Source organism: Scyliorhinus torazame, chromosome 4 (genome assembly GCF_047496885.1).
Source record: "Scyliorhinus torazame isolate Kashiwa2021f chromosome 4, sScyTor2.1, whole genome shotgun sequence".
Taxonomy (NCBI): domain Eukaryota; kingdom Metazoa; phylum Chordata; class Chondrichthyes; order Carcharhiniformes; family Scyliorhinidae; genus Scyliorhinus; species Scyliorhinus torazame.
Genome location: NC_092710.1, coordinates 112,705,625 through 112,730,773, shown reverse-complemented (window position 1 = coordinate 112,730,773; position 25,149 = coordinate 112,705,625). Strand labels below are relative to the sequence as shown.

At 48.7% G+C, this 25,149-nt stretch overlaps 1 long non-coding RNA gene across 1 annotated transcript in view; it reads right to left on the bottom strand.

The window, feature by feature from the left end:
- LOC140410423 (uncharacterized) overlaps nucleotides 1-25,149 on the bottom strand; it is a 110,922-nt gene that overhangs the window by 23,978 nt on the left and 61,795 nt on the right. The gene's annotated exons all lie outside the window — the stretch shown is intronic.

The window sequence follows — 25,149 nt, the reverse complement described above, 5'->3', positions numbered from 1 at the left end:
CACACACTCATCGCACACAGATACATCACACACACACATCTCACACACACTCTCACACACACACATCTTACACACACATCACACACACACATCTCACACACACTCTCACACACACACATCTTACACACACATCTCACACACACTCACACATCACACACACACACACATCGCACATACACATACACACATCTCACACACACACACCACACATATACACGCACATCACACACGCACATCACACACACACATCACACATCACATACACACACACACACACATCACACACACACACACACACATCGCACACACACACATCATAGAATTTACAGTGCAGAAGGAGGCCATCCGGCCCATCGAGTGTGCACCGGCTCTTGGAAAGAGCACCCTACCCAAGGTCAACACCTCCACCCTATCCCCATAACCCAGTAACCCCAGCCAACTCTAAGGGCAATTTTGGACACTAAGGGTAATTGATCATGGCCAATCCACCTAACCTGCACATCTTTGGACTGTGGGAGGAAACCGGAGCACCCGGAGGAAACCCACGCACACACGGGAAGGATGTGCAGACTCCGCACAGACAGTGACTCAAGCCGGAATTGAACCTGGGACCTGGAGCTGTGAAGCAATTGTGCTATCCACAATGCTACCGTGCTGCCCATCGCACACATCACACACACACACATCACACACACACACACACACACACACACATCACACACACAGACACATTGCACACACACACACCTCTCACACACTCACATCACACACACAGATTGCGCACACACACACACCTCACACACATACTCACACACACACATCTCACACACACACATCTCACACACATCACACACACTCATCACACACACACATCAAACATCACACACATCACACACACACACATTGCACACACACATCGCACGCACACACACCTCACACACACACTGCACACACACTCACACACACCGCACATACACACGTACATCAGACCAACACACACATCTCACACACACACCTCTCACCCACACACACTCACATCGCACACACAGATCGCGCACACACACACACATCGCACACACACACACATCGCACACACACACACCGCACACACACTCACACATCTCACACACAAACACACATCACACACACACACATCTCACACACACACCTCACACACACACACTCACACACACACATCTCACACACACACATCTCACACACACACACATCACACACTCACATCACACACACACACATCACACATCTCACACATCTCACATACATCACACACACACACTCACACACACACATCACACACACATCGCACACACATCGCACACACACACATCGCACACACACACAACTCACACACACACATCGCACACACACCACACACACACACTCACACACACATCAACACACACATCTCACACACACACACACCTCTCACACACACACAGTCACATCGCACACACAGATCGCGCACACACACACACATTCACACACACGTTGCACACACACACATCGCACACACACACACACTCACACATCACACACACCGCACATACACACGCACATCACACACACACATCACTTACACAGACAGATCACACACACACACACACACACATCACACATACACATACAAACACACATCACACACCCACATCCCACACACACTCTCATACACACACATCTCACACACACATCTCACACACACACACTCACATATACGCACACATCTCACACACAAACACTCACACATTACGCACACACACTGCACACACACTCACACATCACACACACTCCGCACATACACACGCACATCACACACACACATCACACACACAGATCACACACACACACACACAGATCACACACGCACACATCACACACACACACATCGCACACACACTCACACATCACACACACACTGCACATACACACGCACATCACACACGCACATCACACACACATCATACATCACATACACACACTCACACAGATCACACACACATCACACACACACATCACACATACACATACACGCACACATCACACACACACACACTTACACACACGCACATCACACACACATCGCACACACACACACACATCACACACATCACCCAGACACACATCGCACACACACACACACACATCACACACACAGACATACACACGGACATCACACACGCACATCACACACACACACACATCACATACACACACACACAGATCACACACACACATCACACACACACACACATCACACATACACATACACGCACACATCACACACACACTCACACACACACCTCTCACACACTCACATCACACACACAGATCGCACACACACACACACTTCACACACATACTCACGCACACACATCTCACACACACACACATCTCACACACACACACTCATCACACACACACATCAAACATCACACACATCACACACACATTGAACACACACACATTGCACATACACATCGCACACACACACCTCACACACACACACATCACACACACCGCACACACACTCACACACACACATCACACACACACATCACACACATACATCACACACATACATCACACAGCACACATACACATTGCACACACACACATTGCACACACACATCGCACACACACACCTCACACATCGCACACACACATCACACACACATCACACACACACATCACACACATCACACACACACATTGCACACACACACGCATTGCACACACACACATCGCACACACACACACCTCACACACACACATCGCACACACACACATCACACACACACACCGCACACACACACTCACACACACATCACACACACACACACACTGCACACACACTCACACATCACACACACACCGCACATACACACACACATCACACACACATCACTTACACAGAAAGATAACACACACACACTCACACACTCATCGCACACAGATACATCACACACACACATCTCACACACACATCTCACACACACACATCTCACACACACACACACACTCACACATCACACACACACACACACTCACACATCACACACCGCACATACGCACGCACATCACACCAACACACACATCTCACACACATGCACACACCTCTCACACACACACTCACATCGCACATGCAGATCGCGCACACACACACACATCGCACACACACACATTCACACACACATCGCACACACACACTGCACACACACTCACACATCACACACACACCGCACATACACACGCACATCACACACACACATCACACACACACATCACTTACACAGACAGATAACACACACACACTCACACACTCATCGCACATACACATACACACACACATCACACACACTCACACACACACCGCACACACACACTCACACACACATCACACACACACCGCATATACATACGCACATCATACCAACATACGCATCTCACACACACACACACACCTCTCACACACACACTCACATCGCACACACAGATCGCATGCACACACACACATCACACACACACACATTCACACACACATCGCACACACACACACACTGCACACACACTCACACATCACACACACACCGCACATACACACGCACATCACACACACACATCACACACACACACATCACTTACACAGACAGATAACACACACACACTCACACACTCATCGCACACAGATACAACACACACACACATCTCACACACACATCTCACACACACACATCTCACACACATCTCACACACACACACACACTCACACATCACACACACACACACGCTCACACATCACACACCTCACATACGCACGCACAGCACACACACATCACACACACACAGATCACACACACACACACATCACACACACACATCGCACAGATACATACACACATCACACACATCACACACACATTACACACACACATCGCACACACATACATCACACAGCACACATACACATTGCACACACACACATTGCACACACATCGCACACACACACCTCACACATCGCACACACACATCGCACACACACATCACACACACACATCACACACATCACACACACACATTGCACACACACACACATTGCACACACACACATCGCACACACACACACATCACACACACACACCGCACACACACACTCACACACACATCACACACACACACACACTGCACACACACTCACACATCACACACACACCGCACATACACACGTACATCACACACACACACACACACACACACATCACTTACACAGACAGATAACACACACACACTCACACACTCATCGCACACAGATACATCACACACACACATCTCACACACACATCTCACACACACACATCACACACACACATCTCACACACACACACACACTCACACATCACACACACACCGCACATACACACACACACACACATCACACACACACCGCACATACACACACACATCACACACACATCACTTACACAGAAAGATAACACACACACACTCACACACTCATCGCACACAGATACATCACACACACACATCTCACACACACATCTCACACACACACATCACACACACACACCGCACACACACACTCACACACACATCACACACACACACACTGCACACACACTCACACATCACACACACACCGCACATACACACGTACATCACACACACACACACACACACATCACTTACACAGACAGATAACACACACACACTCACACACTCATCGCACACAGATACATCACACACACACATCTCACACACACATCTCACACACACACATCACACACACACATCTCACACACACACTCACACATCACACACACACCGCACATACACACACACTCACACATCACACACACACCGCACATACACACACACATCACACACACATCACTTACACAGAAAGATAACACACACACACTCACACACTCATCGCACACAGATACATCACACACACACATCTCACACACACATCTCACACACACACATCACACACACACACACACTGCACACACACTCACACATCACACACACACCGCACATACACACACACATCACACACACATCACTTACACAGAAAGATAACACACACACACTCACACACTCATCGCACACAGATACATCACACACACACATCTCACACACACATCTCACACACACACATCTCACACACACACACACACTCACACATCACACACACACACACACTCACACATCACACACCGCACATACGCACGCACATCACACCAACACACACATCTCACACACATGCACACACCTCTCACACACACACTCACATCGCACATGCAGATCGCGCACACACACACACATCGCACACACACACATTCACACACACATCGCACACACACACTGCACACACACTCACACATCACACACACACCGCACATACACACGCACATCACACACACACATCACACACACACACATCACTTACACAGACAGATAACACACACACACTCACACATCATACCAACATACGCATCTCACACACACACACACACCTCTCACACACACACTCACATCGCACACACAGATCGCATGCACACACACACATCACACACACACACATTCACACACACATCGCACACACACACACACTGCACACACACTCACACATCACACACACACCGCACATACACACGCACATCACACACACACATCACACACACACACATCACTTACACAGACAGATAACACACACACACTCACACACTCATCGCACACAGATACAACACACACACACATCTCACACACACATCTCACACACACACATCTCACACACATCTCACACACACACACACACTCACACATCACACACACACACACGCTCACACATCACACACCTCACATACGCACGCACAGCACACACACATCACACACACACAGATCACACACACACACACATCACACACACACATCGCACAGATACATACACACATCACACACATCACACACACATTACACACACACATCGCACACACATACATCACACAGCACACATACACATTGCACACACACACATTGCACACACACATCGCACACACACACCTCACACATCGCACACACACATCGCACACACACATCACACACACACATCACACACATCACACACACACATTGCACACACACACACATTGCACACACACACATCGCACACACACACACCTCACACACACACACATCGCACACACACACATCACACACACACACCGCACACACACACTCACACACACATCACACACACACACACACTGCACACACACTCACACATCACACACACACCGCACATACACACGTACATCACACACACACACACACACACATCACTTACACAGACAGATAACACATCACACACACACAGATCACACACACACACACATCACACACACACATCGCACAGATACATACACACATCACACACATCACACACACATTACACACACACATCGCACACACATACATCACACAGCACACATACACATTGCACACACACACATTGCACACACACATCGCACACACACACCTCACACATCGCACACACACATCGCACACACACATCACACACACACATCACACACATCACACACACACATTGCACACACACACACATTGCACACACACACATCGCACACACACACACCTCACACACACACACATCGCACACACACACATCTCACACACACATCTCACACACACACATCACACACACACATCTCACACACACACACACACTCACACATCACACACACACACACACTCACACATCACACACCGCACATACGCACGCACATCACACCAACACACACATCTCACACACATGCACACACCTCTCACACACACACTCACATCGCACATGCAGATCGCGCACACACACACACATCGCACACACACACATTCACACACACATCGCACACACACACACTGCACACACACTCACACATCACACACACACCGCACATACACACGCACATCACACACACACATCACACACACACACATCACTTACACAGACAGATAACACACACACACTCACACACTCATCGCACATACACATACACACACACATCACACACACTCACACACACACCGCACACACACACTCACACACGCATCACACACACACCGCATACACATACGCACATCACACCAACATACGCATCTCACACACACACACACACACCTCTCACACACACACTCACATCGCACACACAGATCGCATGCACACACACACATCACACACACACACATTCACACACACATTGCACACACACACACTGCACACACACTCACACATCACACACACACCGCACATACACACGCACATCACACACACACATCACACACACACACATCACTTACACAGACAGATAACACACACACACTCATCGCACACAGATACAACACACACACACATCTCACACACACATCTCACACACACACATCTCACACACATCTCACACACACACACTCACACATCACACACACACACACGCTCACACATCACACACCGCACATACGCACGCACAGCACACACACATCACACACACACAGATCACACACACACACACATCACACACACACATCGCACATATACATACACACATCACACACATCACACACACATTGCACACACACACACACATCGCACACACATACATCACACAGCACACATACACATTGCACACACACACATTGCACACACACATCGCACACACACACCTCACACATCGCACACACACATCACACACACATCACACACACACATCACACACACACACATCACTTACACAGACAGATAACACACACACACTCACACACTCATCGCACATACACATACACACACACATCACACACACTCACACACACACCGCACACACACACTCACACACACATCACACACACACCGCATATACATACGCACATCACACCAACATACGCATCTCACACACACACACACACACCTCTCACACACACACTCACATCGCACACACAGATCGCATGCACACACACACATCACACACACACACATTCACACACACATCGCACACACACACACACACTGCACACACACTCACACATCACACACACACCGCACATACACACGCACATCACACACACACATCACACACACACACATCACTTACACAGACAGATAACACACACACATCTCACACACACATCTCACACACACACATCTCACACACACACACACACACACACACGCATCGCACACACACACATCATAGAATTTACAGTGCAGAAGGAGGCCATCCGGCCCATCGAGTCTGCACCAGCTCTTGGAAAGAGCACCCTACCCAAGGTCAACACCTCCACCCTATCACCATAACCCAGTAACCCCACCCAACACTAAGGGCAATTTTGGACACAAAGGGTAATTTATCATGGCCAATCCACCTAACCTGCACATATTTGGACTGTGGGAGGAAACCGGAGCACCTGGAGGAAACCCACGCACACACGGGAAGGATGTGCAGACTCCGCACAGACAGTGACCCAAGCCGGAATCGAACCTGGGACCCTGGAGCTGTGAAGCAATTGTGCTATCCACAATGCTACCGTGCTGCCCATCACACACATCACACACACACACATCGCACACATCACACACACACACACATCACACACACAGGCACATTGCACACACACACACCTCTCACACACTCACATCACACACACAGATTGCGCACACACACACACCTCACACACATACTCACACACACACATCTCACACACACACATCTCACACACATCACACACACTCATCACACACACATCAAACATCACACACATCACACACACACACATTGCACACACACATCGCACGCACACACACCTCACACACACACTGCACACACACTCACACACACCGCACATACACACGTACGTCAGACCAACACACAAATCTCACACACACACCTCTCACCCACACACACTCACATCGCACACACAGATCGCGCACACACACACACATCGCACACACACACACATCGCACACACACACACCGCACACACACTCACACATTAACACACAAACACACATCACACACACACACATCTCACACACACACCTCACACACACACACTCACACACACACATCTCACACACACACATCTCACGCACACACACATCACACACTCACATCACACACACACACATCACACATCTCACACATCTCACATACATCACACACACACACTCACACGCACACATCACACACACATCGCACACACATCGCACACACACACTCACACACACATCAACACACACATCTCACACACACACACACCTCTCACACACACACAGTCACATCGCACACACAGATCGCGCACACACACACACATTCACACACACGTTGCACACACACATCGCACACACACACACACTCACACATCACACACACCGCACATACACACGCACATCACACACACACATCACTTACACAGACAGATCACACACACACACACATCACACATACACATACAAACACACACACACACCTCACACACACACACTCACACACACACATCTCACACACACACATCTCACGCACACACACATCACACACTCACATCACACACACACACATCACACATCTCACACATCTCACATACATCACACACACACACTCACACGCACACATCACACACACATCGCACACACATCGCACATCACACACACACATCACACACACAGATCACACACACACACACACAGATCACACACACGCACACATCACACACACACACATCGCACACACACTCACACATCACACACACACTGCACATACACACGCACATCACACACGCACATCACACACACATCATACATCACATACACACACTCACACAGATCACACACACATCACACACACACATCACACATACACATACACGCACACATCACACACACACACACTTACACACACGCACATCACACACACATCGCACACACACACACACATTACACACATCACCCAGACACACATCGCACACACACACACACACATCACACACACAGACATACACACGGACATCACACACGCACATCACACACACACACATCACATACACACACACACAGATCACACACACACATCACACACACACACACACATCACACATACACATACACGCACACATCACACACACACTCACACACACACCTCTCACACACTCACATCACACACACAGATCGCACACACACACACTTCACACACATACTCACGCACACACATCTCACACACACACACATCTCACACACACACACTCATCACACACACACATCAAACATCACACACATCACACACACATTGGACACACACACATTGCACATACACATCGCACACACACACCTCACACACACACACATCACACACACCGCACACACACTCACACACACACATCACACACACACATCACACACATACATCACACAGCACACATACACATTGCACACACATACACATTGCACACACACACACATTGCACACAGACACCTCACACATCGCACACACACATCACACACACATCACACACACTTATCACACACATCACACACACACATTGCACACACACACACATTGCACACACACATATCGCACACACACACACCTCACACACACACATCGCACACACACACATCACACACACACACCGCACACACACACTCACACACACATCACACACACACACTCACACATCACACACACACCGCACATACACACGCACATCACACACACACATCACACACACACACATCACTTACACAGACAGATAACACACACACACTCACACACTCATTGCACACAGATACATCACACGCACACATCTCACACACACATCTCACACACACACATCACACACACACATCTCACACACACACACACACACTCACACATCACACACACACACACACTCACACATCACACACCGCACATACGCACGCACATCACACCAACACACACATCTCACACACATGCACACACCTCTCACACACACACTCACATCGCACATGCAGATCGCGCACACACACACACATCGCACACACACACATTCACACACACATCGCACACACACACACTGCACACACACTCACACATCACACACACACCGCACATACACACGCACATCACACACACACATCACACACACACACACATCACTTACACAGACAGATAACACACGCACACTCACACACTCATCGCACATACACATACACACACACATCACACACACTCACACACACATCGCACACACACACTCACACACACATCACACACACACCGCATATACATACGCACATCACACCAACATACGCATCTCACACACACACACACACACCTCTCACACACACACTCACATCGCACACACAGATCGCATGCACACACACACATCACACACACACACATTCACACACACATCGCACACACACACACACTGCACACACACTCACACATCACACACACACCGCACATACACACGCACATCACACACACACATCACACACACACACACATCACTTACACAGACAGATAACACACACACACTCACACACTCATCGCACACAGATACAACACACACACACATCTCACACACACATCTCACACACACACATCTCACACACATCTCACACACACACACACACTCACACATCACACACACACACACACTCACACATCACACACCGCACATACGCACGCACAGCACACACACATCACACACACACAGATCACACACACACACACATCACACACACACATCGCACATATACATACACACATCACACACATCACACACACACACACATCGCACACACATACATCACACACACCTCACACACACACATCACACAAACACAGTGCACACACACACATCTCACACACACACCTCACACACACACAGATCACGCACTCACACACACACATCGCACACACACACATCGCACACACACCGCACACACACACTCACACACACATCACACACACACACCGCATATACATACGCACATCACACCAACACACGCATCTCTCACACACACACACACACCTCTCGCACACACACTCACATCGCACACACAGATCGCACGCACACACACACACATCACACACACACACATTCACACACACATCGCACACACACACATCGCACACACACACGCTGCACACACACTCACACATCACACACACACCGTACATACACACGCACATCACACACACACACACATCACTTGCACAGTCAGATAACACACACACTCACACACTCATCGCACACAGATACATCACACACACACATCTCACACACACATCTCACACACACACATCTCACACACACATCTCACACACATACACACACATCACACATCTCAGACACAAACACACATCACACACCTCACACACCTCACACACACACACACACTCACACACACATCACACACCTCACACACACACACATCACACACACACATTACACACACACATCACACACACACACGCACAACACACAGACATCACACACACACTCACACACATCACACCCACACACATCTCACACACCACACATACACACCTCACACATACACACCTCACACACACACACTCACACACACACCTCACACACACCTCACAAACACACACATCACACACACTCACACATCTCACACACACACATCTCACACACACACATCACACACACCACACACACACACATCTCAGACATCACACACACCCATCTCACACACACACTCGCACACACACATCTCAGACACACACACATCACACACACACACGCTCACACACACATCACACACACACCGCATATACATACGCACATCACACCAACACACGCATCTCACACACACACACACACCTCTCACACACACACACTCACATCGCACACACAGATCGCATGTACACACACACACATCACACACACACACATTCACACACACATCGCACACACACACATCGCACACACACACACACTGCACACACACTCACACATCACACACACACCGCACATACACACGCACATCACACACACACATCACACACACACACATCACTTACACAGACAGATAACACACACACACTCACACACTCATCGCACACAGATACATCACACACACACATCTCACACACACACATCTCACACACACATCTCACACACACACACACACTCACACATCACACACACACACACAGTCACACATCACACACCGCACATACGCACGCACAGCACACACACATCACACACACACACACAGATCACACACACACACATCACACACACACATCGCACATACACATACACACATCACACACATCACACACACATTGCAGACACACACAAATTGCACACACACACACATTGCACACACATACATCACACACACCTCACACACGCACCTCACACACACACAGTGCACACACACACATCTCACACACACACCTCACACACACACAGATCACGCACTCACACACACACACATCGCACACACACACATCGCACACACACCGCACACACACACTCACACACACATCACACACACCGCATATACATACGCACATCACACCAACACACGCATCTCTCACACACACACACACCTCTCACACACTCACATCGCACACACAGATCGCACGCACACACACACATCACACACACACACATTCACACACACATCGCACACACACACATCGCACACACACACACACTGCACACACACTCACACATCACACACACACCGCACATACACACGCACATCACACTCACACATCACTTACACAGTCAGATAACACACACACACACACACTCACACACTCATCGCACACAGATACATCACACACACACATCTCACACACACATCTCACACACACACACTCACACATCGCACACACACACACTCACACATCGCACACCGCACATACGCACGCACAGCACACACACATCACACACACACACAGATCACACACATCACACACACACATCACACACACATCGCACATACACACATCTCACACACACACATCACACAGACACTCACACATCACACACACACATCACACACACACACACACACATCACACACACACACATCACACACACCCACATTGCACATACACATACATGCACACATCACACACACACACTCACACACACACATCGCACACACACATCTCACACAGACACATTACACACACTCATCACACACACACATCACACATCACACACATTCATTGCACACACACACACACATTGCACACACACACACACATTACACACACACACATCGCACACACATACTTTGCACACACACACACACCGCAGACTTACACACACATCACACACACCGCACATACACACGCACATCACACCAACACACACATCTCACACACACGCCTACACCTCTCACACACACACACACTCACATTTACACACACATCACACACACACATCGCACACACCCCACACACACTCACACATCACACACACACACACACACACACACAAACATCGCACACACACATCATATACACACACAGATCACACACACGCACACCATACACACACATTGCACATACACATACACACACACATCACACACACTCACACACACATCACTCACACAGATCATACACACACACAGATCACACACACACATCACACACACACACATCGCACATACACATCACACACACACATCTCACACACACACACATCTCACACACATCACACACACACACACACATACATCACACACACACATTGCACACACACACATCACACCCACACACACACTCACATCACACACACACAGATCTCGCACACACACACATCGCACACACACACACCACACTCACACTCACACATCACACACACACCGCATATACACACGCAAATCACACACACACAGATCACACACACACACACATTACACACACACACACATCACACACACACTCACACACACTCACACATCACACACACACCGCACATACACACACACATCACTTACACAGACAGATAACACACACACACTCACACACTCATCGCACACAGATACATCACACACACACATCTCACACACACATCTCACACACACACATCTCACACACACACACACTCACACATCACACACACACACACACACTCACACATCACACACCGCACATACGCACGCACAGCACACACACATCACACACACACACACACAGATCACACACACACACACATCACACACACACATCGCACATACACATACACACATCACACACACATTGCACACACACACACATCGCACACACATCTCACACACACACCTCACACACACACATCACACACACACAGTGCACACACACACATCTCACACACACACCTCACACACACACAGATAACGCACTCACACACACACACATCGCACACACACACATCGCACACACACCGCACACACACTCACACACACATCACACACACACCGCATGTACATACGCACATCACACCAACACACGCATCTCACACACACACACACCTCTCACACACACACTCTCATCGCACACACAGATCGCACGCACACACACACACACATCACACACACACATTCACACACACATCGCACACACACACATCGCACACACACACACACATCACTTACACAGTCAGATAACACACACACACTCACACACTCATCGCACACAGATACATCACACACACACATCTCACACACACATCTCACACACACACATCTCACACACACATCTCACACACACACACTCACACATCGCACACACACACACTCACACATCACACACCGCACATACGCACGCACAGCATACACACATCACACACACACACAGATCACACACACACATCACACACACACATCGCACATACACATACACACATCTCACACACACACATCACACAGACACTCACACATCACACACACACCGCACATACACACGCACATCACACACACAAATCTCACACACACACCTCACATACACACGCACATCACACACACACATCACACACACACACATCACACATACACACATCACACACACCCACATTGCACATACACATACACGCACACATCACACACACACACTCACACACACACATCGCACACACACACATCTCACACACACACATTACACACACTCATCACACACACACATCACACACATTCATTGCACACACACACATTGCACACACACATCGCACACACACAATACACACACATACATCGCACACACACACTTCACACACACACACACCGCACACTCACACACACATCACACACACCACACATACACATGCACATCACACCAACACACACATCTCACACACACGCATACACCTCTCACACACACACACACACTCACATTGCACACACAGATCGCGCACACACACACATTCACACACACATCGCACACACACATCGCACACACCGCACACACACTCACACATCACACACACACACACACACACAAACATCGCACACACACATCATATACACACACAGACCACACACACGCACATCACACACACACACATTGCACATACACCGCATATACATACACACATCACACCAACACACGCATCTCACACACACACACCTCTCACACACACACTCACATCGCACACACAGATCGCATGCACACACACACACATCACACACACACATTCACACACACATCGCACACACACACATCGCACACACACACACACACACTGCACACACTCACACACACACACACCTCACACACACACCTCACAAACGCACACATCACACACACTCACACATCTCACACACACACATCTCACACACACACATCACACACACATCACACACACACACCCATCTCACACACACACTCGCACACACACATCTGACACACACACACACACACTCACACACACATCACACACACACCGCATATACATACGCACATCACACCAACACACGCATCTCACACACACACACACACCTCTCACACACACACACACTCACATCGCACACACAGATCGCATGCACACACACACACATCACACACACACACATCGCACACACACACATCGCACACACACACACACTGCACACACACTCACACATCACACACACACCGCACATACACACGCACATCACACACACACATCACGCACACACACATCACTTACACAGACAGATAACACACACACACTCAAACACTCATCGCACACAGATACATCACACACACACATCTCACACACACATCTCACACACACACATCTCACACACACATCTCACACACACACACACACTCACACATCACACACACACACACAGTCACACATCACACACCGCACATACGCACGCACAGCACACACACATCACACACACACACACAGATCACACACACATCACACACACACATCGCACATACACATACACACATCACACACATCACACACACATTGCACACACACACACATCGCACACACATACATCACACACACCTCACACACACACCTCACACACACACAGTGCACACACACACATCTCACACACACACCTCACACACACACAGATCACGCACTCACACACACACACATTGCACACACACACATCGCACACACACCGCACACACACACTCACACACACATCACACACACACCGCATATACATACGCACATCACACCAACACAAGCATCTCACACACACACACACACACCTCTCACACACACACTCACATCGCACACACAGATCACACGCACACACACACATCACACACACACACATTCACACACACATCGCACACACACACATTGCACACACACACACATACTCACACATCACACACACACTGCACATACACACGCACATCACACACACATCACACACACACACACATCACTTACACAGTCAGATAACACACACACACACACACTCATCGCACACAGATACATCACACACACACATCGCACACACACACATCTCACACACACATCTCTCACACACACACACACTCACACATCGCACACACACACACTCACACATCGCACACCGCACATATGCACGCACAGCACACACACATCACACACACACACACACAGATCACACACACACACATCACACACACACATCTCACATACACATACACACATCTCACACACACACATCACACAGACACTCACATATCACACACACACATCACACACACACACATCACACATCACACACACACACATCACACACACCCACATTGCACATACACATACACGCACACATCCCACACACACACTCACACACACACATCGCACACACACACACATCTCACACACACACATTTCACACACTCATCACACACACACATCACACATCACACACATTCATTGCACACACACACACACACATTGCACACACACATCGCACACACACACATTACACACACACACATCGCACACACACACCGCAGACTCACACACACATCACACACACCGCACATACACACGCACATCACACCAACACACATATCTCACACACACGCATACACCTCTCACACACACACACACTCACATTTACACACACATCGCACACACACATCGCACACACCCCACACACACTCACACATCACACACACACACACACACAAACATCGCACACACACACACAGTCACACATCACACACCGCACATACGCACGCACAGCACACACACATCACACACACAGATCACACACACACACACATCACACACACACATCGCACATACACATACACACATCACACACATCACACACACATTGCACACACACACACATCGCACACACATACATCACACACACCTCACACACACACCTCACACACACAGTGCACACACACACATCTCACACACACACCTCACACACACACAGATCACGCACTCACACACACACACATCGCACACACACACAGCGCACATACACCGCACACACACACTCACACACACATCACACACACACCGCATATACATACGCACATCACACCAACACACGCATCTCACACACACACACACACACACCTCTCACACACACACTCACATCGCACACACAGATCGCACGCACACACACACATCACACACACACTCATTCACACACACATCGCACACACACACATCGCACACACACACACACTGCACACACACTCACACATCACACACACACCGCACATACACACGCACATCACACACACACATCACACACACACACACATCACTTACACAGTCAGATAACACACACACACACACTCACACACTCATCGCACACAGATACATCACACACACACATCTCACACACACATCTCACACACACATCTCACACACACACACATCGCACACACACACACTCACACATCGCACACCGCACATACGCACGCACAGCACACACACATCACACACACACACACAGATCACATACACACACACACATCACACACACACATCGCACATACACATACACACATCTCACACACACACATCACACAGACACTCACACATCACACACACACATCACACACACACACACACATCACACATCACACACACACACATCACACACACCCACATTGCACATACACAAACACGCACACACACTCACACACACACATCGCACACACACACACATCTCACACACACACATTACACACACTCATCACACATCACACACATTCATTGCACACACACACACACATTGCACACACACATCGCACACACACACATTACACACACACACATCGCACACACACACTTCGCACACACACACACACACATCACAGACTCACACACACATCACACACACCGCACATACACACGCACATCACACCAACACACACATCTCACACACACGCATACATCTCACACACACACACACTCACATTTACACACACATCGCACACACACATCGCACACACCCCACACACACTCACACATCACAGACACACACACACACACACACACAAACATCGCACACACACATCATATACACACACAGATCACACACACGCACACCACACACACACATTGCACATACACATACACACACACATCACACACACTCACACACACATCACTCACACAGATCATACACACACACAGATCACACACACACATCACACACACACACACACATCGCACATACACATCACACACACACATCTCACACACACACATCTCACACACATCACACACACACACACACATACATCACACACACACATCACACACATCACACACACACATTGCACACACACACATCATACCCACACACACACACTCACATCACACACACAGATCTCGCACACACACCCATCGCACACACACACACCACACTCACACTCACACATCACACACACACTGCATATACACACGCAAATCACACACACACAGATCACACACACACACACATTACACACACACACACATCACACACACACTCACACACACTCACACATCACACACACACCGCACATACACACGCACATCACACACACACATCACACACACACACATCACTTACACAGACAGATAACACACACACACTCACACACTCATCGCACACAGATACATCACACACACACATCTCACACACACACACTCACACATCGCACACACACACACTCACACATCACACACCGCACATACGCACGCACAGCATACACACATCACACACACACACACACACAGATCACACACACACACATCACACACACACATCACACATACACATACACACATCTCACACACACATCACACAGACACTCACACATCACACACACACCGCACATACAGACGCACATCACACACACAAATCTCACACACACACCTCACATACACACGCACATCACACACACACATCACACACACACACATCACACACACACACACATCACACACACCCACATTGCACATACACATACACGCACACATCACACACACACACTCACACACACACATCGCACACACCCACATCTCACACGCACACATTACACACACTCATCACACACACACATCACACATCACACACATTCATTGCACACACACACACATTGCACACACACATCGCACACACACACAATACACACACACACATCGCACACACACACTTCACACACACACACACCGCACACTCACACACACATCACACACACCGCACATACACACGCACATCACACCAACACACACATCTCACACACACGCATACACCTCTCACACACACACACACACTCACATTGCACACACAGATCGCGCACACACACACACATTCACACACACATCGCACACATACATCGCACACACCGCACACACACACACACACACACACACACAAACATCGCACACACACAGACCACACACACGCACATCACACACACACACATTGCACATACACCGCAGATACATACGCACATCACACCAACACACGCATCTCACACACACACACACACCTCTCACACACACACACACTCACATCGCACACACAGATCGCATGCACACACACACACATCACACACACACATTCACACACACATCGCACACACACACATCGCACACACACACACACACTGCACACACTCACACATCACACACACACCGCACATACACACGCACATCACACACACACATCACACACACACACATCACTTACACAGACAGATAATACACACACACTCACACACTCATCGCACACAGATACATCACACACACACATCTCACACACACATCTCACACACACACATCTCACACACACATCTCACACACACACACACTCACACATCACACTCCGCACATACGCACGCACAGCACACACACATCACACACACACACAGATCACACACACACACACATCACACACACACATCGCACATACACATACACACATCACACACATCACACACACACATTGCACACACACACATCGCACACACATACATCACACACACCTCACACACACACATCACACACACACAGTGCACACACACACATCTCACACACACACCTCACACACACACAGATCACGCACTCACACACACACATCGCACACACACACATCGCACACACACCGCACACACACACTCACACACACATCACACACACACCGCATATACATACGCACATCACACCAACACACACATCTCACACACACACACACACCTCTCACACACACACTCACATCGCACACACAGATCGCACACACACACACACACACACATTCACACACACATCGCACACACACACATCGCACACACACACACACTGCACACACACTCACACATCACACACACACCGCACATACACACGCACATCACACACACACACATCTCAGACATCACACACACCCATCTCACACACACACTCGCACACACATATCTCACACACACACACATCACACACACACACCTCTCACACACACACACACAAACATCGCACACACAGATCGCATGCACACACACGCACATCACACACACACACATTCACACACACACCGCACATACACACGCACATCACACACACACATCATACACACACACATCACTTACACAGACAGATAACACACACACACTCACACACTCATCGCACACAGATACATCAAACACACACATCTCACACACACATCTCACACACACACATCTCACACGCACATCACACACACACACACACACACTCACACATCACACACACACAGTCACACATAACACACCGCACATACGCACGCACAGCACACACACATCACACACACACACACACACATCACACACACACACATCACACACACATATCGCACATACACATACACACATCACACACATCACACACACATTGCACACACACACACATCGCACACACATACATCACACACACCTCACACACACACAGTGCACACACACACATCTCACACACACACCTCACACACACACAGATCACGCACTCACACACACACACATCACACACATCGCACACACACACTCACACACACATCACACACACACACCGCATATACATACGCACATCACACCAACACACGCATCTCACACACACACACACACCTCTCACACACACACTCACATCGCACACACAGATCGCACGCACACACACATCACACAGACACACACATTCACACACACATCGCACACACACACATCGCACACACACACACTGCACACACACTCACACATCACACACACCGCACATACACACGCACATCACACACACACATCACACACACATCACTTATACAGTCAGATAACACACACACACACACACTCACACACTCATCGCACACAGATACATCACACACACACATCTCACACACACATCTCACACACACATCTCACACACACACACACACACTCACACATCGCACACACACACACTCACACATCGCACACCGCACATACGCACGCACAGCACACACACATCACACACACACACACACAGATCACACACACACACACATCACACACACACATCGCACATACACATACACACATCTCACACACACACATCACACAGACACTCACACATCACACACACACATCACACACACACATCACACATCACACACACACACATCACACACACCCACATTGCACATACACATACACGCACACATCACACACACACACTCAAACACACACATCGCACACACACACACATCTCACACACACACATTACACACACTCATCACACACACACATCACACATCACACACATTCATTGCACACACACACACACATTGCACACACACATCGCACACACACACATTACACACACACACATCGCACCCACACACTTCGCACACACACACACCGCAGACTCACACACACATCACACACACCGCACATACACACGCACATCACACCAACACACACATCTCACACACACGCATACACCTCGCACACACACACACACTCACATTTACACACACATCGCACACACACATCGCACACACCCCACACACACTCACACATCACACACACACACACAAACATCGCACACACACATCATATACACACACAGATCACACACACGCACACCACACACACACATTGCACATACACAAACACACACACATCACACACACTCACACACACATCACTCACACAGATCATACACACACACAGATCACACACACACATCACACACACACACACATCGCACATACACATCACACACACACATCTCACACACACACATCTCACACACATCACACACACACACACACATACATCACACACACACATCACACACATCACACACACACATTGCACACACACACATCACACCCACACACACTCACATCACACACACACAGATCTCGCACACACACCCATCGCACACACACACACCACACTCACACTCACACATCACACACACACCGCATATACACACGCAAATCACACACACACAGATCACACACACACACATTACACACACACACACATCACACACACGCTCACACACACTCACACATCACACACACACCGCACATACACACGCACATCACACACACACATCACACACACACACATCACTTACACAGACAGATAACACACACACACTCACACACTCATCGCACACAGATACATCACACACACACATCTCACACACACATCTCACACACACACATCTCACACACACATCTCACACACACACACACACTCACACATCACACACACACACACACACACTCACACATCACACACCGCACATACGCACACACAGCACACACACATCACACACACACACACAGATCACACACACACACATATCACACACACACATCGCACATACACACATCACACACACATTGCACACACACACACATCGCACACACATCTCACACACACACCTCACACACACACATCACACACACACAGTGCACACACACACATCTCACACACACACCTCACACACACACAGATCACGCACTCACACACACACACATCGCACACACACACATCGCACACACACCGCACACACACACTCACACACACATCACACACACACCGCACATACATACGCACATCACACCAACACACACACACACACACACCTCTCACACACACACAC